This window comes from Balaenoptera borealis, assembly GCF_965194805.1.
Source record: "Balaenoptera borealis genome assembly, chromosome: 19".
NCBI classification, from domain to species: Eukaryota; Metazoa; Chordata; class Mammalia; order Artiodactyla; family Balaenopteridae; genus Balaenoptera; species Balaenoptera borealis.
In genome coordinates this window covers 68,361,875-68,384,770 of record NC_138878.1, presented here as the reverse complement: position 1 = coordinate 68,384,770, position 22,896 = coordinate 68,361,875, and the positions used below count along the sequence as shown (strand labels likewise).

Below are 22,896 nucleotides of genomic sequence, written 5' to 3'. Positions count from 1 at the left end.
TTGGGTCTTCGTTTCTGTGCAAGGGCTCTCTCCAGTTGCAGCAAGCGGGGGCCACTCTTCATCGCGGTGCGCGGGCCTCTCACTGTCGCGGCCTCTCTTGTTGCGGAGCACAAGCTCCAGACGCGCAGGCTCAGTAGTTGTGGCTCACGGGCCCATTTGCTCCGCGGCATGTGGGATCTTCCCAGACCAGGGCTCGAACCCGTGTCCCCTGCATTAGCAGGCAGAATCTCAACCACTGCGCCACCAGGGAAGCCCACAGTATTTTTTTTAATAAAGTTTTTGTTTTGTTTTGTTTTGTTTTTAAATAAATTTATTTATTTATTTTTGGCTGTGTTGGGTCTTCGTTTCTGTGCGAGGGCTTTCTCTAGTTGCGGCGAGCAGGGGCCACTCTTCATCACAGTGCACGGGCCTCTCACTGTCGCAGCTTCTCTTGTTGCGGAGCACAGGCTCCAGACGCGCAGGCTCAGTAGTTGTGGCTCACGGGCCCAGTTGCTCCGCGTCATGTGGGATCTTCCCAGACCAGGGCTCGAACCCGTGTCCCCTGCATTGGCAGGCAGATTCTCAACCACTGCACCACCAGGGAAGCCCTCAATACAGTATTATTAACTACAGTAACCATGCTGTACGTTATATCCCCATGACTTATTTATAAGTGGAAATTTGTACCTTTTGATCCATTTTACCCACCCTCCACCTCCTGCCAGTGGCAACCACTGATCTATTCTCTGTATCTATGAGTTTGGTTCTTATTTTTGATGTTTTTATTTCTTTAGATTCTGCATATAAGTGAGATTATATGATGTTTTTCTTTCTCTATCTGACTTATTTCACTTATGATAATACTCTCAAGGTCCATTTGTGTTGCCCGAAATGGCAAGATTTCCTTCTTTTTTGATGGCTGAATAATATTCTGTTGTGTACGTGTCTGTGTGTCTGTGTTTGTGTATGTATCACATTAAAAAAAAAACATTTATTATTTGTTTATTTGGCTTCATTGGGTCTTAGTTGCGGCACGCAGGATCTTCTTTGTGGCCCACCGGCTTCTCTCTAGTTGTGGTGCAGGGGCTCTAGAGTGCTCGGGCTTTGCCGTGCATGGGCTTAGTTGCCCCACGGTATGTGGGATCTTACTTCCCTGACCAGGGATTAAACCTGCATCCCTGCATTGGAAGCGTGGAGTCTTAACCACTGAACCACCAAGTAAGTCCCCTGTATCACATTTTCTTTATCCATTCATCCACCAGTGGACACTTAGACTTTTTCCATGTCTTGGCTACCGTAAGTAATGCTGCACTGATCATGGAGGTGCATATATCTTTTTTCATTTTTTTTTCCAAATAAATACCCAGAAATGGAATTGCTAGATCATATGGTAATTCTATTAATATTTTTGGCGGAACTCCATACTGTTTTCCAATTTACATTCCCACCAACAGTGCACAAGTGTTCCCTTTCTCCACACTCTCACCAACGCTTATTTGTTTTATTGATAATGGGCATTCTAAGAGGTGTGAGGTGATAAATCATTGTGGCTTTGATTTGCATTTTCCTGATGATCAGTGGTGTTGAGTATCTTTTCATGTTCCTCTTGGCCATTTTTATGTCTTCTTTGTAAAAATGTCTATTCAGATCCTCTGTCCATTTTTTAATTGGATTGTTTGACTTTTTTTAAATAGTTGAGTTATATGAGTTCTTTATATATTTTATTCTTTTTTATGCAATTGTAAATAGGATTGTTAGATTAAATTTTCTCTTTCTGATAGTGTATAGAAATGCAACTGTTTTTTGCATATTGATTTTGTATACTGCAACTTTACTAAACTTGTTTATTAGTTCCAATAGGCTTTTTGGTGTTTAGTCTTTAGGGTTTTCTATGTATATAATATGTCGTCTGCAAATAGTGACAGTTTTACTTCTTCCTTTACCATTTTGATACCTTTATTTCTTTGTCTTGCCTACCTGCACTGGCTGGGACTCTCAGTACTATGTTGAATAAAAGTTGTGAGAGTAGGCATTCTTGTCTTGTTCCTGCTCTTAGAAGAAAAGCTTTCAGCAATGCTTTTTTAATGGCCAGTGTTGTGTTTGCCTTGTGGTGACGTGGGAGCCTATATCTAACTGTATAACTCATGGAAGTTCTCAAAGGGTATAAAAGCTGTTTTGTTATCTCCTCAGTAATATTATCAGAGATTAGTACCTTGCATGGGTAGGCCAGGAGGAGACCAGAATAGGAATCTCCAATTGTTAAGGCATGTTTAATGGCGCCTTGTGCTGTAGGAAGAGTACCCATGAAGTCTTTTTGTGGCATTTGGTGTCCTGTCCACTCTGAATTTATGCTCCCATATAGTAGGCCTAGTGTCTAGTTTCCTGGGATGTTACACAGTCTCTAATGGCTTTATGTAAATCATGCTCTGTGGATCAATTCCTGTATTAACAGTCTATTTCCATAATCCCCATAATGCCCCATTGCTCTGATCTCGCATGTGCTCATAGATAGAAGAAACATGGTGGTTTGTCCTAAAGTTCTGTGGCTCCCCTCTGCCAAGAGGCTTACCTGCTTTGGTGGTTTATTTAGTTTGCCAGCTTTGGCCTTGTATTGTGCCTCCTGCATGCCTTGTTCGGTGTGAGCTGACATGTGTTGCACCAGGATTGGCAGAGGGGGAGCCACTGTGGTGATTTCTCCCACCCCATTTCGCCTTGTATTTTCCTGCCCTAATTTTGCCAAAGTCTCAACCAAATAGTTCACTATCCACTGACTAGAAGTCAGTAAAAATATGAACGTTAGGGAAATGTTTATCCAGAGCATGTGGTACCAGTAGGAGAATTACATGCACTCTGCTTATTCGACACTGTGGTCTATTCCCCACGTGGAAATCGGAGTGAGTGAATAGTGGGGATAGACTGCATTGTATGAATTCCTTACACCCTGTGCTTGCTCCATTGGTAAAGGAAGACCATTGTCTTCCTTATTTTGAGAGCACTAATGTTCATCCTCTGGTCCCCACTGAACAAGAGGTAGAGTCATTACTGGAGGTTTTGGCAAGTTACCGTCTGTGGTGTAGGGTATGTTGCTACTTCCTCTTTGAGTGCCTCATGCAGCAGGGCCTGCTTTAGCTTGGTATATACATATTATTTTTTATTTTATTTTATTTTAATTTATGTATGTATGTATGTATGTATGGCTGCGTTGGGTCTTCATTGTTGCACATGGGCTTTCTCTAATTGCTTTGAGCGGGGGCTTCTCTTGTTGCAGAGCACAGGCTCTAGGCACGCGGGCTTCAGTAGTTGTAGCACACGGACTCAGTAGTTGTGGCTCACGGGCTCTAGAGCGCAGGCTCAGTAGTTGTGGTGCACGAGCTTAGTTGCTCTGTGGCATGTGGGATCTTCCCGGACCAGGGCTCAAACCCGTGTCCCCTGCATTGGCAGGAGGATTCTTAACCACTGCACCACCAGGGAAGTCCCCCCCAAACATCTTTTCTAAGTTACTTAAAGTCTTACTATGTTCTGTGGATAGGCCACATACCTATTACATAATGAGCCTTATATGTTTTATCATAAATTTGCCTTTGAATTTTAGGACTTTTTAAATTACATTTTAAGTGAAGTGAACTTTTAGTTCTTATTAAAAGTAAAAACTATAACACATGATCAACCCATATACATCTAGTTTTCATTTCTGAACCTCCAAGCTTGTATTGTTTATGCATCTCTATGTCATTCATCTTATATGGGTTTGGGGTTCATTCTAATATGGATTTTTAAAGCAATTTAATACATATACATGTGTGTATTCATATTCATTCAGAACCCTAAGAAAATTGTAGCATACTATGCATTCTCTTCCCCATCTCCTCTTCTCTTCCAGAGATAACTTCATACACATGTCTAGAGAGGTTCTTCATTCAGTTTTACAAATGTTGATATTCTGTTGTGTGAATGGTGCATTATTTATTTAAACATCCTCTTTTAGTTGTATGTTTGTTTCCAACATGGGATTCTAATTACTAGGCTTTGAATCCATAAACACATAGTAATGCCCATTTAAAATGAGAAGGTGGGGGACTTCCCTGGTGGTTCAGTGGTTAAGAATCCACCTGCCAATGCAGGGAACACAGGTTCGAGCCCTGGTCCGAGAAGATCCCACATGCCACGGAGCAACTAAGCCTGTGCTCCACAGCTACTGAGCCTGCACTCTAGATCCCACCAGCCACAACTACTGAGCCCACATGCTGCAACTACTAAAGCCCATGTGCCTAGAGCCCATGCTCAGGAACAAGAGAAGCCACCAGAATGAGAAGCCCGTGCACCGCAATGAAGAGTAGCCTCCACTCGCCGCAACTAGAGAAAGCCCGCAGGCAGCAACGAAGACCCAATGAAGCCAAAAATAAAAATAAACAAATATTTTTTAAAAAGATGGAGTTGGGTGGGGCCTGCGGATACCGGAACCCAGATGTGCGGTTGCCTGGAAACTACAAGTTTTCCGCTTGAATGTATTTGCCCCTGTTTTGTGGGCCTATGTCTGCCCATATTAACTACATTCCCATCTTCCCTTGTAAGATTACATTATGTACAGAAATGAAATGAGCCTTAAGGCTTAGACTTGCCTCCTTGGAATTCTCAGTGGGAGGACAGAGACAATATGAAGATTTGAGAGCTGCTGCTGAACATACATAAAACTTTTTATGGAGGTGCTCCTACAATTTGCTGATTTGCCATAGTAAAGCACATTATGCGAAAGACAGGATGTAAACATGAACATTTTAACAGAGGTTAGTTGTGTCTGATGGGGCAAGGAGAGTGCCAGTTACACTATTCACTTGTATTTAAATTTCTTCACGCGGTAGTGTTCTGTGTTTGAAATGAAATTAACTATGTTCACCTCTGAATGGACAGAGCAGAGGAATGTCTCACATTACTTACTGGATGTGAACTTTTGAAGACAGGGATCTCACCTCGGTCACTCCCTGCTCTTTCTTCTGCAGGGCTGACAAGTATAGAGCCCTCAGGAATAGGAGATTTCAGTTTCTTGCATTTCAGACTGCAATTTCAAATTGCACAGTCAGGGTTCACACTTCCTCAATTTTATCAAAAGAAAAATTTTTTAAAGGTTTAGATCATTTGAATCAGGATCTCAGCATTGTTAGCTACATTGCATTTACCTGTTTTGTCTTTTAGGCCTCTTTTAATTTCTGTCTCTCTTTCTTACTTTTTTTTTTTTTCTTTCTTTTTTGAAGAAGAAAATGGGTCATTTGTTTAGGATCATTTCCATCAGTATACTACCCAATTGCAACTTTTTGGGGGGGAAGGGGGGCACACAGCCCAGTTTGTGGGATCTTAATTTCCCAACCAGGGATCAACCCAGGTCCATGGCAGTGAAAGCCCAAGTCTTAACCATTGGACCACGAGGGAATTCCGTAACTACTGCCTTTTGATGTTGCCTAACGCATTCTCTCAAATTGCCAATAAATGCAGAATTAGCTCTAGAGGATAATATAAATCAGATTCAGCTTTTTGTCAATGATACTTCAGAGGTGGTGCAGTGTCTTTCTCATTGCCTACAACTGGGTGCCATTATGACATATTGTACATAGCTCTTTCTGTGATGCGACGATTGATCAGTCTATGTGCTTCCCCAATACCAGTTTCCCACCAGCTTGTTGTCTGCTGGTTTCAGTTGTTACTGATGATCATTCTGTAGGTCTATTATTATATTAGAGGAAGCAAAATGTTGATATCCTATTTCTAGTTGTGAATTTTCACTTAGAATTCTGGAAAGAAGACCTTTTCCTCATTCTCTATTTGGTTACCCTGAAGTAGTCTGTACTGGAAAAGCAGGAGAAATGATTCCTATTTTCCTTTTATTTTTCATATTCCAGAATAACTAGTCAATTCCTTAAACAATGTAGCTTTCTATCAATTAGGAGAATGTGGATATTAAAATACTTGCTGTGTTTAAATCTTGTTCAGGTGCTTTTCTTTGATGCTTATTGGGGAATGGGATTCTATTCAAGTTGACTCTTGTGGCATCCTCATCCTCAAGTGACCCCAGTCCTCTGATAGTTTCCTTGTGTCCTGGTTTGAATAGATGTTCTATCTTGAACATTTCCTGCTTGAGATCTGGAATTGGCAACTTTTAAAAAGACACTATATTCTTTTAGTGAGAAATTGCATTTGAATAACACAACCTGAGTAATTGGGATGGTAATTACTCCAGAGAGGACCATCATATGTAGATGTGTTTAATGGAAAGAGGTAAAATAAATATACATGGCTTAAATCAAATACAGATCAAGTTAATATTTATTCTTCCAAACAAATTTAAAGTTATACAGTGTTTACTTAAATTCTTTTCAATTTCTTTTTTTCCCTTTTGATCAATGCCCCAGTTTCCACTGTGTACTGTACTTACTTATTAATACCAAAATATTAATATCAATATTTTATGAAAAATAAAATTACACATAAAATGTTAAGATCTTTATAGGTATTTTCAATGCATATATTTCAGTAGAAATATACAATCAAAATTTATTTTTTTAAAATATACTTGAAATATTACAATTTTGTATGGATAAACTACAGATTTATTACATGGTCAGTTTTATATGTTTTGTCATAATTTTGTCATTGAATTTGATTGTTCTAATTTCATTTTGATATATTTTTTGATAATTATATATAAAATATGTATTTTTGTCCAAAATTCAAAACTATAACTCAGGTAAATTTGCATATGTCTAGAGTCTATTACTGTTCCTCCATACTGTTTTGTCTCTGCCCCATCACTCTTTTAAGATTCTAGTTAATTCTTAAATATTTTAAAATATTAAAATATGTAAGTACCTAAAAATGCAGTTGTATATATGTGCATGTGTGTTTATTTACATTTATTTATATTCTTATTCCTTCCCAATCATAAGAATAATTGTAGAATACTATACACTCTCTACCTGAGGAAGTAAAATTTTTTTTTAAAATAAATTTATTTATTTTATTTATTTATTTTTGGCTGCATTGGGTCTTCGTTGCTGCGCGCGGGCTTTCTCTAGTTGCAGTGAGCAGGGGCTGCTCTTTGTTGCAGTGTGCGGGCTTCTCACTGCAGTGGCTTCTCTTGTTGCAGAGCACGGGCTCTAGGCACACGGGCTTCAGTAGTTGTGGCACACGGGCTCAGTAGTTGTGGCTCTAGGGCTCTAGAGCGCAGGCTCAGTAGCTGTGGCACACGGGCTTAGTTGCCCTGCGGCATGTGGGATCTTCCTGGACCAGGGCTTGAACCCGTGTCCCCTGCATTGGCAGGCAGATTCTTTACCACTGCGCCATCAGGGAAGTCCCAGAAGTAAAATTTATACTTTAAGATTGGACAAGAAAAATTACACATAAAATTCTCTTTGTGTTTTTTTGAGCCTCCTCCCTCCCTCCCTAATGTGCAGTGTGCATCTGCATTACACATTAACCAGAGCTCCTCAAGGTGGAAGTGACTGCTCAATCGTAAAGATCAATTTTTTCCTTTCTTCTGCACTTAGCAGTGTAACTTCTTAAAATGGTGTTCATTCCCAGCTCTGCAGGGGGTCATGGTGACTTGCTGTTTGCTTTGTATGTGCTTACCTGGACTTTGTATCCTTGGTGGACTTTATGTAAAATATAAATATGTCATTTTGATGTACAATCCTTTCTCTCAAAAATGTATATGACTGTGCCTTCAACTTCTAACAGGCAGAACAGTTCTCAGAGCTTTCTGAGAATCTGCTTCCCAGCTTATAACCTTCAGTTTGGCTTGAATAAAATTCCCTTTTTTTTCTTCTTAACTTGATAGTTAATTGAATTTTTGTGGACATAACTCACCTCCCTTTTTTCACTTAAGAATATATCCTGGGGATTTCTCCAGCGGTCCAGTGACTCTGTGCCTCCACTGCAGGGGTCACAGGTTTAATCTCTGGTCAGGGAACTAAGATCCTGCATGCTGCATGGCCAAAAAAGAAAAAAAGAAAAAAAAAAGAATATATCCTGAAGGTAACATCATGCATGGGCATGGTAAGGAGGACCTTCATTCAAATTATGCCTGTAGAGAAAGATAGTATGTGAATGGTGCATCATTTATTCAAACAGCAGCCTTTATGTAAAAAAATCAATTTAGATGAATTTCATAGGGATTCCAGTTAATTTTTCATATGAATTCCAACTGATTTTTTAAAATTAATTAATTAATTTTATTTTTGGCTGCATTGAGTCTTCGTTGCTGCATGTGGGCTTTCTGTAGTTGTGTTGAGCAGGGGCTCCTCTTCGTTGCGGTGTGTGGGCTTCTCATTGTGGTGGCTTCTCTTGTTGCAGAGCATGGGCTCTAGGCATGTGGGCTTCAGTAGTTGTGGCACATGGGCTCAGTAGTTGTGGCTCACAGGCTGTAGAGCGCAGGCTCAGTAGTTGTGGCGCATGGGCTTAGTTGCTCTATGGCATGTGGGATCTTCCCGGACCAGGGCTTGAACCTGTGTCCCCTGCTTTGGCAGGCGGATTCTCAACCACTGCACCACCAGGGAAGCCCCCAACTGATTTTTAACAGTTGCATAATCAATTAAATGGAGGAATGAAATCCTACACAACAATTCAAATGTAGATGGAGCAATTGGACGTTCATAGGGAAAAAAAAAAAAAACCCACCTCAACCTAAGCCTCAAACAATATACAAAAATTAACTCAAAATAAATCACAGGTTTGGATCTAAATTGTAAAACAATTTAAAGAAATTTAAAAGAAAACATTTAAATTTCTAAAAAAAAAAAAATAATAATAATAATTTAAAAATTTAAATAAAAAAATCTTTCTCACCTACAGCTAAGCAAAGAGATCTTAGACATGGCAGCTGAAGTACAATCTATGGGAAAAAAAGTTAAACTTCTTCAAATTTAAAAACTTTTTCTCTACTGAAGAACTGTGAAGAGGGTGAAAAGGCAAGCTACAGAGTAGGAGAAAATATTTGCAAACAAAGTACTCAACAAGAGCCTTGTTCTTAGAATATATAAAGAGCTCTTAAAATTTAACAGCTGTCCAACAGGAAAATAAACAAAAGACAGAACCTGAAGAAGAGAAACAGATGGCAAATAAGCACATAAAATGATATTCAATATCATTAGGCATTAGGGAATGCAAATTAAAACCAGGATCAGATACATATATCAGAATGGCTAAAATGAGAAAAAATAGTGATGACGCCTAATGCTGGTGAACATGAGAAAGTGAAAGGTTTATACCTTTCTGGTGAGAATATAAAATGATGCAGCCACTGTGGAAAGAGTTTGGAAGGTTTTTACAATACTAAAAATGCACTGCCCCTATGACACAGCAATTGCATTCCTGAGTATTTGTCCCAGAGAAGTGAAAACATAATAACACAAAATCTGCACACTGTACAAATGGCAGCTTTATTTGTGATAGTCCCAAACTGGAAATAACTCAGTTATCCTTCAACAAGAGAATAGTTAAATGAATAATGATATAGCCATAGCATGGAATACTACACAGCAGTAACATGGGATGACTGTTGATACATGCAATGACTTGGCACGGATCATAAGTCCATTATACTGAATTTAAAACCCAAGCTTAAAAGGTCACAAACTATAAAATTCCATTTGTATAACATGTGTAACACAACCAAATTATAGAGGTGGAAAACAGATTAGTGGTGGCTTGGGACTGGGAATGTAGGGGCGGCGGCGGGGGGAATAGGTAAGGTGAGGCTATAATGGTAGCACAAAGGAAACTTGTGGTGACAGGAAAGTTCTACATCTTGAATTTGGTGGTATTGCATAGAACTATACACACGTACACATACACATATACACAAATACATATAAAACTGGTGTAATCTGAAAAAACCCTGTGGATGGTTGCAACATCCTTGATATTTTAGTACATTTTTACAAACTGTTGCCATTGCAGAAAACTGCACAAAGGTACATGGGACATCCCTGTACATTGTTTGTTTGTTTGTTTTTGCAATTTCATATGAACCTACAATTATTTTAAAATTTAAAAATAAAAATCATATATATGTGCGTGTGTATATGTACATATATGTGGATATACACACATACACATACAGGATGATGGAGAAGCAAATGTGATGTATCCAAATAACATACTGTTACTTGGCAGTGAAAAGAGATGAACCCAGGAGTTCCCTGGCAGTCCAGTTGTTAGGACTCCACACTTTCCCTGCCGAGGGTCCAGGTTCAGTCCCCGGTTGGGGAACTAAGATCCCGCAAGTGGCATGGTGCGGTCAAATAACTAAATAAAATGTTTAAAAAAAAGAGAGAGACAGAGATGGACCCATGATCTACATTGATATTGATGGATTTCAAAACTGTGCTGCGAGAAAGGAGCCTTACCAACAAGAGTACATAACAAATAATTCCATTTATATAGAGTTCTGTAATAAGTAACCTAATCTTTGATGGAAAAATAAATTCAAACCGTTGTTTTCTTTAGGATTGGGGGTGAGGGCTGACTGGGAATGAGCATGAGAGGACTCCCTGGGTGATGGTAATGTTCTATATAACTCGGTAAATATCCATTTACAATTAGAGCATTTCACTGTATCTATATTTTATATCAAAAGGATGGACCGTTAGGAATTCCCTGGCGGTCCAGTGGTTAAGACTCTGGGCTTCCGCTACTGGGGGCCTGGGTTCGATCCCTGGTCGGGGAACTAAGATCCTGCAAGCCGCACAGCAAAGCCAAAATAAATAAATAAATAAACTGTAAACAAATATTGAACTCCGTGATTAGCATGCTGAATTATTTAGGGGAAGTGTACAGATGTGTGTAATTTACTTTGAATGTATAAAAAAATAAGATGGATTTATGGGTGGATAGAGGATCATATCCAGGTGCTAAGTTTACAGCTGTCCCTTATGAAGTTTATACTATTTCGCTGTTTATTTGAAACCTTCACAATAAAATAGGGGAAAAAATCAATTGCAGATGGATCGCATATGGATTACAGAGGGATTTATCTTTAAATGGAAAAACCCTCAATGGATATAATTCATATGAACATAAAGCTCTTTGAATTTCTGAATTACATTTAAGGGTGTAAAAAGTGTTCTGAGACCAAAAGTTTTGAGAACTTCTATCCTAGAAAAATATTTGCTTATATGCATTATAATACATAGACAAAAACGTGTATAGTATCATTGTTGTACCTGTCCCAAACTGGAAGCAACCCAAAGGCTCAGCAGCGGGAGAATGGCTAGATAATTTATGACAATAGAATTCTTAACAGCAGTGAAAATGAGTAAGACAGAGAACATGCAGTGACGTGGATGAGTCTTACAGAGATTTATTGTGTGAAAGAAGTTAGACCAAACAGATTCCATAAGATATGATTGCATTTATAGAAAGGTATAATACAGGAAATTTTCGACTATATGTCGGAGAATTATACACTACAGGGAACGCTATCAGGAAAAACCATTAAATGATGTCCTAAAAAATAGAGGATTGGGGCCTCTCTTGTGTCTCTGGAAGCCACTTAAGAGGCAGATAGGGCCGAGGGACATCCCCTCCCGCCACTCTGAGAAAATAGAAGCCTTTACAGGAAGTATTTCAATCCAAAAGCTGCCATTGTGTGAGGGATCCTTTTTGAGAAAATAACTAAAGGTCTGGCTGAAGCAACTTGATGAAGAATCAAGTTTGTTGGTCTCCCTTTGTGCCCAGTGAAAAGCATGTTGTATATTATGGACAGTTGTGCAAATCTGAATCTTTCTTTAATGCAGGGGAGAAAGAGTTCATGCATTTTACTGTTGTCTATTCCATACGTAACTAAACGTAAATTTAAGTTCATTAGTTTTAAATATTATTTGTCAGGCTTAATCAAATTTCCGTTTTGCTTCACAGTCTATACAGGGTCATCGCAGCATGTGTAACAGCAGCGTCTCCTGCAGTGCCTTACCTTACTGAAGATTCTCAAAAAAGTGATTCTGAGAGTTGTGACCCCTATACCATGAGGAAGAGCTTTGATTACACCCTGAAAACCTGGTACTGTGTCTTGGAATCTAACAGGATGAAAAAGAGCGAACTATAGGACACCCCACTAATCTCCAAATACCAGGTAAGTTTTGTGTGATTTTCCAAATTGACAGGAACTACATCTGAGAGGTTTGTTGTTTTTTTTTTTTAATATTTATTTATTTATTTGGTTGCACCGTATCTTCATTGTGGCAGGTGGGCTCCTTAGTTGTGGCATGCACACTCATAGTTGTGGCGTGCATGGGGGATCTAGTTCCCTGACCAGGGATTGAAACTGGGCCCCCTGCATTGGGAGTGCAGAGTCGTACCCACTGTGCCACCAGGGAAGTCCCTTTTTTTTTTTTTTGTTTTTTTGATGTGGACCATTTTTAAAGTCTTTACTGAATTTGTTACAATATTGCTTCTGTTTTGGTTTTTTGGCCCCAAGGCATGTGGGATCCCAGCTCCCTGACCAGGAATCTAACCCACAGACCACCGGGGAAGTCCCCATCTGAGAGTTTTTTTAGATCTCTTTTGAGCAGATCTTGTTGCTGCTGGAAAATGTAAAATGAACAAGGAAAGGATAAATAGAAGCAAGGAGTAGCAAGGACTGAGTAAGAAGGGGTCTGAGCAAAGTCAGTATTTACTGTTACTTTGAGGTGGTTCCGCCTGGGAGGGGATCCGATCAAGGTAGGGTAGGAATTGTTTCCTCTAGGGGTGCGTCATGTTCCCATGTGAACTGAGATTAATCAGAGCGGGATCAAGCCCTAGACCACAATTTTCATTTTATAGTTATGAATTGGAATAGAAAGTGACCCAATGTTTGCAGTCTGCAAATGTCAGCTGGCAACCTTGGTTTACTAACTGGAAAGCATTTGGATTGATTTGACATGAAAAGTACTCACCCCTTTCCCAAACCTAAGTCCTGTGAGAATTGAAGTAATGGGAGAATTAAGGATTCTTCTTTGTCTACTGTGTATTCACAGGCAAAAAGAATATTAGGGATAAACAACCAGGACCTACTGTATAGCACAGGAAACTATACTATACTCAATATTTTGTAATAACCTATAAGAAAAAGGAATCAAAAAAAATAGATACATATTAATATGTATGTGTAACTGAATCACTTTGCTGCACACCTGAAACTAACACAACACTGTAAATCAACAATACTTCCATTTTAAAAAAAAGAATATTAGGGAATATATGAATTTCTATTTAAAAAATGGGAAGGGTAAGCCCAAAATAGTGTGAGCAAGCTTTATAGTGGAAAAATTTGGTACACAATTGTATACACATGTGTGTGTATATACATTCTCAAGAAATGAAATATATTGCCTCTGCATTCAATCTGATACAATAGGATGTTTTGTTTGAAATACATAGAGGAATTCCAGCCTCACACAGTTAATTGTGACTATCCCATGAAGTCTTTGGAAGACTCCCCTATACATTCACAGGAGAATAAAACTGAGTAAAGAAACTTAAAAAAAAAAAAAAAAGAAATGAAATATAATTCCAGTGGTAATATAGAAAAACCAAAAAAAAAAAAAAATTAGTGCCATAAAATCCCTGAGTATCTTACATAAAATAAAATCTTAAATTGAAATTCTTTTTTTCTTTTTTTTTTGGCAGGGGAGGCCCGCACTGTGTGGGCATGTGGGATGTTAGTTCCCCAATCAGGGATACTATTTCTGTTTTTATTTATTTATTTATTTATTTAGGCTGCGTTGGGTCTTCGTTGCTGCATGCAGGCTTTCTCTAGTTGCGGCGGTGGCGTGGGGGGGCTATTTTTTGTTGCGGTACACGGACTTCTCATTACAGTGGCTTCTCTTGTTGCGGAGCATGGGCTCTAGGCACATGGGCTTCAGTAGTTGTGGCTCACAGGCTCTAGAGCGCAGTCTCAGTAGTTGTGGCGCACAGGCTTAGTTGCTCCGCGGCACGTGGGATCTTCCCAGAACAGGGCTCAAACCTGTGTCCCCTGCATTGGCAGGCAGATTCTTATCCACTGTGCCACCAGGGAAGTCTTATACTATTTCTAAATATCCTCAGCCATTCCTGAAGGACGTGGTAAAACTAGGTTCACGGTCTTTGTATAACTATTTACATATAGGTCCCAATTTGGCTAAATCTAATAGGGCAGTTTCTGGGTTTTTTGTTGTTTTTTTTAATACACTTTTTAATACATTACCTTAATCAAAACTGCCTCGGAGATGGGACTTCCCTGCCGGTCCAGTGGTTAGGACTGTGCTTCCACTCCCGGGGGCATGGGCTCGACCCCTGGTTGGGGAACTAAGATCCCACAAGCTGCACGGTGCTACCTCAGAGAACTGGCACTTGGTAGACATTTGCATGTGAATAAAGAAGCAAATGGGTAATTTAGTGCCCTGTAGAGGACAGATTTATTACACCCCATGAAGAAAAAAGCAATCTTTGCAAAGCTGCAAAGCGTAACTTAGAGACACGCGTGTCATGGGTGATGAGAACGAAGGGGCTGAGAGTCGGGAAACATAAAAGCCACGAACGCAGATGTGTTCACCAGCCATAGGGCTGGATTCACACTTAGGACTACACAGAAAGTTAAAATGGAGGAAAGAGAATAAAGTAAAACAAAGGAGCTCACCAAGATCAGGATGGTGCGTGTGGCTCTGGCCTCGTGGGAAGGTCTCGGGGAGAGACCTCTGCCTCTCGGGGAGAGGCTGTTGCTGTGAATGTGTTGGACTCGCTGCTTGTGTCTGTGCAGGACAAGGACCATGGAGCCACTAGCCCAGACTATGAGACACAAAAATACAGTCAATGAAAAATATTATGCTTGCCAGCAGTAAGCTTGTAAGTTTGTCTGGAGTGGGCCCAGAACAGTATTCATATACTTTTTCCAAATTTATATTTTTGGTGTTGCTTGGGCCATGCACCTTTATAGCAACATGCATATTTACTAGGAGATTCAGGATCCAGCAAGAGGAACAGCAGAAGCCATTGTACTTTGGGATTCTAATTTTGAGCTCCATCCACTTAGAGCTACTGGGACAAAGTTTTTTGTTTTTGTTTTTTTTAATATATCTTTATTGGAGTATAATTGCTTCACAATACTGTGTTAGTTTCTGTTGTACAACAAAGTGAATCAGCCATATGCATACATATACCCCCATATCCCCTCCCTCTTGAGCCTCCCTTCCATCCTCCCTATCCCACCCCTCTCAGTCATCGCAAAGCACCGAGCTGATCTCCCTGTGCTATGCTGCTGCTTCCCACTAGCTATCTGTTTTACATTTGGTAGTGTATATATGTCGATGCTACTCTCACTTCGCCCCAGCTTCCCCCTCCCCTCAAGAAGCCACCAAGGAGGCAGGTAGTGCTGAGGGAAACCCCTCTGGCTACTCTATGAAAATAGAAGACACGTTTATATCCAGCAACGACCAGAAAATATTTCAGTCCAAACGCTGCCATTTCCTGAGGGATCCCTTTGGAGAAAAGAACTAAGCAGTTGGCTAGGACAAGTTGGTTGAGGATTTGGTCTGTGGGTCTGAGACTTCGTCCAGTGATCAAAGTGAAAGTATAAAAACAAAGAAGTGAGGCGTTTCCCAGGATCCCAACTTTCATCTGAGTGAGGAAGATAATCACCCAGTCTAGGTTAGTAGAAACCATCACATCAGTACCTGAGGGATAATGTTTAATTGTAGTCAGAAGAATCTGAAAAAGAAAAGAAAGACTATATTAAATCTTATTCCCAGAAATGTTCAATGCTTAACCTGACATTAAAAACAAACTGAGGGCTTCCCTGGTGACACAGTGGTTAAGAATCCGCCTGCCAATGCAGGGGACACGTGTTCGATCCCTGGTCCGGGAAGATCCCGCATGCTGTGGAGCAACTAAGCCCGTGCACCACAACTACTAAGCCTGTGCTCTAGAGCCTGTGAGCCACAACTACTGAAGCCCGCACACTTAGAGCCTGTACTCCACAACAAGAGAAGCCATCACAGTGAGAAGCCCATGCACCACAACGAAGAGTAGCCCCTGCTCACCGCAACTAGAGAGAAAGCCCGTGCACAGCAATGAAGACCTGGTGCAGCCAATAAATAAATAAAATTTAAAACAAAAAAACCCTAAGAATGTCTTTATGAAAGCAAAGGGTTTTTTTTTTATTGAAGTACTTTATGTAAAAGTACAGTTCTGAAAACAATGTAAAAGTAGGGTACCAGTAAACATACTCTGCCATATACACAGACTGTAAAACTTTGCAGCTGTAACAAATGAATCTGGAAATTATCTACACACTGCTATGGAGTTATCATCAAAATGTACTTGAATTGCAATAAAAATCAGGGTGCAGGGAACTTCCCTGGTAGCACAGTGGTCAAGAATCCGCCTGCCAATGCAGGGGACAAGGGTTCGATCCCTGGTCCGGGAAAATCCCACATGCCATGGAGCAGCTAATTCCATGCGCCACAACTACTGAGCCTGTGCTCTAGAGCCCATGAGCCACAACTCCTGAGCCCACGTGCCACAACTACTGAAGCCTATGTGCCTAGAGCCCATGCTCCGCAACAAGAGAAGCCACCACAATGAGAAGCCCGTGCACCACAATGAAGAGTAGCCCCCACTCCACGCAACTAGAGAAAGCCCTCGTGCAACAACGAAGACCCAACACAGGCAAAAATAAAATAATAAATTAATAAATTTTTAAAAATGCTGTGGAAAGGGCTAGGTGGAAGCACAGAAACCATGTAGAAGATTCTGAGTGTGAGATGATGGTGGTTCTGACTCGGAGGGAGCAGGGTGGGTGATGAAAAGTAGTCAAACCCTGGTAACTTTGGAAGGTGAAGGCAACGGGACTCCTATGTGATAGACGTGAGGAGAGAAACAGGTTTCGAGGATGAGTCTGAGAATTTTTGCCTGGGCAACTGGAATATGAGGTGCTCTTGAAAGAAGTAGGGGAGGTTGAAGTTGGAGTAGGTTTTAATTATTTTTTAAATTTTTTATTATTATTATTATTTTTGCCCACACCACGTGACTTGCAGGATCGTAGTTCCCTGACCAGGGATTAAACCACTGCCCTCGGCAGTGGAATTGCAGAGTCTTAACCACTGGACTGCCAGCAAAGCCCCTGGAGTAGGTTTTTAGGGAAATAGAAACTTTGGTTATATTTTTGTATGGTACATGTGATGTATACAGAATTAGTACTTTATTTTTAAGTCTTTATTGAATTTGTTACAATATGCTTCTGTTTTATGTTTTGGTTTTTTGGCCCCGAGGCATGTGGGATCTTAACTCCCCAACCAGAGATTGAACCTGCACCCCCTGCATTGGAAGGCCAAGTATTAACCACTGAACCGCCAGGGAAGTCCCAGTACTTTATTTTGTTTAACAGGTAAAGAATTATGTTAGGGGGAAAATTAGGGTTGGCTTCCAAAAATGTATTTTCTATATTAAAAAATAAAGTCAAGATTTGGAAAAATAAAAGAAGGAGCTTGGTTATGAACCTATTCAGTCTCAGGTACCTGCCAGACATCTAATGATAATGCCCAGTAGGAATTAGGTACAAGTCTGAAATTTGGGAGAAGTAACTTGGCTGAATACATCCATTTGAGAACTGTTAGATGGTATATCAGTCATAAGACAGGGTGAGATCCCACAGAAATGAAATAAGAGTTCAGGATAGGAAAACAGGGAGTACAGAAAAGTCTCTTGAAAAACTGTCACACAAAAGTAAGAGACATGAAAGAAGCAAAGAGCATATTTGGCCAAGGAGTAGGCAGACTATTGTTTATAGAAAAGACAGTATTTACAATGCAATTTGTAAAAGAAAAAAACAGAGCATCAGTGGTTCAAATCAATGAGATCTGATCAACCACAGGGTCAGATCCAGATTGGTCATTTTCTCCAGGAAGTTCTATCCCTTGTGCTTTTCCCATGTGAAGCTGTTTTGGTACATGCAGATATTGTATTACCATGTTTTCACAGTATATTGCACCTTTAATCACCTGAAAGATGATCATCTCTATCCCAAATTAATGACAGGGTTTTGAATTTCCTAAAATTTTGTTAAGGATGTTTTGCATCTATGTACATGTGGGTGTTGGTCTGCAGTTTGCTATTAACAGTACTGCCTGATTTTGGTATCAAGTTAAAGCTAATCTCGTAAAACTAGCTGAGAAGACTCCCATCTTACAAAAATAATAATTTGAGTGGAATTGGAATTATTTCTTCCTTAAATGTCTAGAAGAGGTCACTAGTCATCTTGGCATGAAATCATGGTAGGAAAAATTTTTTTTTTAATTTTTTTTTTTTGATTGATTGATTTTTGGCTGCGTTGGGTCTTTGTTGCTGCGCGCAGGCTTTCTCTAGTTGCGGCAAGTGGGGGCTACTCTTTGTTGCCATGTGCGGGCTTCTCATTGCAGTGGCTTCTCTTGTTGCAGAGCATGGGCTCTAGGCACGTGGGCTTCAGTAGTTGCAGCTCGTGGGCTCAGTAGCTGTGGCACACGGGCTTAGTTGCTCCGCGGCATGTGGGATCTTCCCGGACCAGGGCTCGAACCCATGTCCCCTGCATTGGCAGGCGGATTCTTAACCACTGCACCACCAGGGAAGGCCCAGAAAATTTTAAACTACCAATTCAATGTCTATAATAGAGGGCACTTCAGATTACTCATTTCTTCTTCAGTGAACCTGAGTAGTTGGAGTATTTCAAGAAATTTTTTGTCAATTTCTGGTTTTTGTAGAGTTGTTGGAAAGTGTTTTAAATATCACATATAGGGACTTCCCTGGTGGCGCAGTGGTTAAGACTCCATGCCCCCAGTGTAGGGGGCCTGGGTTTGATCCCTGGTCAGGGAACTAGATCCCACATGTATGCCGCAATTAAGAGTCTGCATGCTGCAACTAAGGAGCCTGCCTGGCACAACTAAGACCCGGTGCAACAAAATAAATAAAATATCACATATAATCCTTTTAATGTCTTTAGTGCTATCCCATCTTTCATTCTTCATATTGGTAATTTTTTTTCTTTTTTTCTGATCAATCTACCTAGAGATCTATCAATTCTGTTGATCCAAAGGACAGTTTTGGAGTTGGCTGACTTTTCTCTATTTTCTATTATCTATTTTATTAATTTCTGCTCTTTATTCTTTCTTTCCTTTTGCCTACTTTGGTTTTTAAATTTTTTATTTTATTTTTAAATCAAAGGGAATGGTTTATTTATTTATCTGTTTATCTATTTATTTATGGATGGCTGCATTGGGTCTTCATTGTTGTGCACGGGCTTTCTCTAGTTGGAGTGAGCGGGGTATACTCTTCATTGCAGTGCATGGATTTCTCATTGTCCTGGCTTCTCTTGTGGAGCACGGGCTCTAGGCATGCAGGCTTCAGTAGTTGTGGCACATGGGCTCAGCAGTTGTGGCTTGCGGGCTCTAGAGCTCAGGCTCAGTAGTTGTGGCACACGGGCTTAGAGCGCATGAGCCACAACTCAAGCCCACGTGCCACAAATACTGAAGCCCACATGCCTAGAGCCCATGCTCCGCAACAAGAGAAGCCACTGCAGTAAGAAGACCGCACACTGCAATGAAGAGTAGCCCCCACTTGCCTGAACTGGAGAAAGCCCGCGCGCAGCAACAAAGACCCAAGGCAGCCAAAAATAAATTTAAAAAAAAAAAAAAAAGAAATGTCTTAAAAAAAAAAGTGCTGAGAATTTCCCAAATCATCAAGTCTTGGGTCTTTTCTGTTTTTCACGTCTTCCCTATATTTACTTTTCCCTATCACATTTTACTATAATCAGTAAGAAGAAACGAGGCCACAACTTTCAACAATTTTTAGAAATTTCCTCAGCTAAATGTCCATAAAAATACTTGCACATGAATATTTGCAGTAGCTTTATTTTTAATATTTAGAATCTGGGGGGTGGGGGAAACTCCAAATATCATTTAAGATAAATTGATATGGTGTGGTATATCCATACAGAACATTACTCAGAAATAAAGAGAATGAGCTATGGATGATTCTCAAAATCATCATGTTGCAAGACAGCAGACAAAAATAAACTTTTAAGGTTCCACTTAAATATAATTCTAGAAAAGGCAAATTTATCTATACTGAAAGTCAAACAATGGTTGTCTACGGATGGTAGGGAAAGTATTAGGAAAGGCACTGAGAAAGGGTGATGGATATATCCAATATCATGACTAGACGATTTCAAATATGTATACATATATTAAGGCTTACCAAAACTGTACAGTGTGTGCAGTATACTGCATGTTGACTACAGTTCTATTCTCAGTCCCAGGGTTCCTGCCCATGCAGCAAAGGCATCAGCTGAAGAGCCCAAGGAGGCACAGAAATTGAGGAAAACTACATTCTTTGCTCTGCCACTGACCCTGGTCATAAGAATGAGACAGCCCCAGAGAGCATGACAATCTCCATACATGATCTCATCCAGCAATAGTGACTTGAATGTTTATGGATGTGTTTTTAGCATGGGCATACCCATTCTCATTTGCAGCAGTCTCTCCAATCCCAATTATTCACACCCAGTGTTTCTGTATCAATTTTGTTTCCTTCCTGGACACAGTAAGTCTTACAGCCAGTGACTCCTGTACCAGTTTCTGGCCTTCAGGGCATATGGCACTTGGCAGGTCCTGAGGAACAGCTGCCCCTCAACAGTGCCAGGGAATGTGGGATATATGGTGAAAACAAGACACTGAAGCCATGCTGCTCCCCAACATGTTGTAAGTTGTTACAATACCACCCTCCTCAAGGTGATGTCTGGACCCTCTAATAACTCTGAAATCCAGACAAAATCAGATTTTTGTGGACAAAATCCACAAAGCCCTGAATTCTCACCCAAGTTTTTGTCAGCAATGAAAATTAACACCAAGATTGGACTGAGAACTGTTCTCTGCCAACCTGCTGTTCCATTTGAGGCACACAGTTGAGAGCCCACCACAAACAGTTTACCTCTTCAGTTTGGCAGAGTCTAACGGTTTCTAAACCACTCCAGACACTAAAAAGAACCTCCGAGATTAAAGGTGGCTTAAATAATAAGGTATTTATTACCACACAAACCAGAGCAACATGAGGCAAGTAGTTATCCAGCCTGGGTGACTTGGAGGCTGGAAAAATTCATCACAAGTATCACATGAGACCAACAATGTCCATGAATAAAGTAAACCTTTTCTGCTACCAGAACACAGCTCAGGTCCTCTTGGCTAAAGGTGGATCATGTCCACACCTTTTCTGGTCAGAAGGGAGCAAATGAGGACCACCATTTAATTCAGGTTTCTTATAATTTCCTCCAGGGATTGAAGAGAGTATGAAGTTCTGCCTCCCTTAAGAATATTAGGGTAATTAAGCTGGTAGAGCTGAGATGGTTTCAGCCACAGGCACTGACACTAACAAATTTGGCAAGGAACCTGAGCAGGTCTGAAGGTGCAACATAACCCCTGAAAGCTTTCCCTGCACCTGGCATTCATAAATACTCCACAGTATTAATGTCCAGATATATGTGGTTCGACACGATTGATGTCTCCCTCTCTAAAGGCAGTCACAGAGTTCCTCGCCATGAGTTCTGTTGTGTTGGAAGCACTCCTAAAGCCTTCTGGCAGTGTGAACTTTCTGGTGCCTAATGAGATGGGAGCTTAAGCTATACGATTTTCCACATTCATTGCATTCATATGGCCTTTCTCCAGTGTGAACTTTTTGGTGCCGAACAAGGTGGGAGGTTCTGATGAAATCTTTCCCACATTTGCTGCACACAAAAGGCCTTTCACCTGTGTGAACTCTCTGGTGTGCAATAAAGTCAGAGCTTCGACTAAAGAATTTCCCACATTCAATGCACTCAAAAGGCCTTGCCTCAGTATGAATTCTCTGGTGTTTAATGAGGGTGTATTTGTGGCCAAAGGATTTCCCACATTCACTGCAAACATAAGGATTTTCTCCAGTGTGGATACTCTCATGCTGAACAAGTGTGGATTTGTGTCTGAAGACTTTCCCACAATCGTGGCACTTATAAGGCCTTGCTCCATTGTGAACTCTCTGGTGTACAATTAGGTTGGAGTGATGGCTGAAGTATTTGCCACATTCGCCACACTTATAAGGCATTTCTCCAGTGTGAATTCTTTTGTGCTGAGTAAGGTTGTCCTTGCGGCTAAAGGCTTTTCCACATTCACTGCACTCATAAGGCCTTTCTCCTGTGTGGATTCTCTGGTGCTGGACAAGTGTGGCTTTGCGGCTGAACGCTTTCCCACATTCACTGCACTCGTAAGGCTTTTCTCCAGTATGGATTCTCTGGTGCTGGACAAGTGTATCTTTGCGACTGAAAGCTTTCCCACATTCACTGCACTTGTAATGCATTTGTCCAATGTGATGATAGGCCTCCCTGCTCTCAGTGCTCCTTGTTTTCCTCTTGCTGTGGGTGGCCTTTTGCTGGTGACTCCCCAAACTAGTCTGGAAGTTCTTCTGCTCCTCCTCACATGCAAAGGGCTTCTCTGACAGGTGAGGTTCTTCACAAGCCCTACAGTTCTTCACAAATGAGGTCCTGCCTTTGTCTCCTCTTAATAGTTTCTCTACATTGTACAGCTTCTGGTGCTGGTCAAAGTTTGCACTGAACCAGAATTGTCTCCCACATGCCCCACATGTGTAAGGTTTCAGTCCATGGTGTGTTTCTTGGTGTTCATCCAGGTGCAAAATATCTTTCAAGATTGGGCCACATAAGTCACAAGGGTGAGCCATATGGTTCGATGAATCTGCCTTGAAAGTATGAACATGTGACACTGCTACAGAAACACTCTGTTCAGAAGGTGCCTCTTCATTCTCCACTCCATGCCAACAACCTGAAAGCAGAAAAATGCTGCTGAACAGCATGCTGACTTCAGTGGGAGATACACATCACAAATGTGTATCTAGCATACCCAGGAT

The 22,896-nt window shown here is 40.6% G+C and overlaps 2 protein-coding genes across 27 annotated transcripts in view; one reads left to right on the top strand and one right to left on the bottom strand.

Moving 5' to 3' along the window:
* LOC309617242 (uncharacterized protein) overlaps positions 1-22,896 on the top strand; it is a 74,391-nt gene that overhangs the window by 41,374 nt on the left and 10,121 nt on the right. The window contains exons 6-7 of the mRNA XM_082369155.1: positions 260-10,547; positions 11,884-12,097. The gene's annotated coding sequence lies outside the window, so the exon portion shown is untranslated. The remainder of the gene's footprint in view (positions 1-259; positions 10,548-11,883; positions 12,098-22,896) is intronic.
* Positions 15,029-22,896, bottom strand: part of LOC309617275 (uncharacterized protein) — a 56,760-nt gene continuing 48,892 nt past the window's right edge. For 23 of the 26 annotated variants that reach the window (XM_082369346.1, XM_082369348.1, XM_082369352.1 and 20 more), the window contains one exon: positions 15,029-15,687. The gene's annotated coding sequence lies outside the window, so the exon portion shown is untranslated. Of the gene's footprint in view, positions 15,688-21,009; positions 22,812-22,896 lie in introns of those variants that run through there. The other 3 variants (XM_082369350.1, XM_082369331.1, XM_082369342.1) reach the window with 1 other exon arrangement.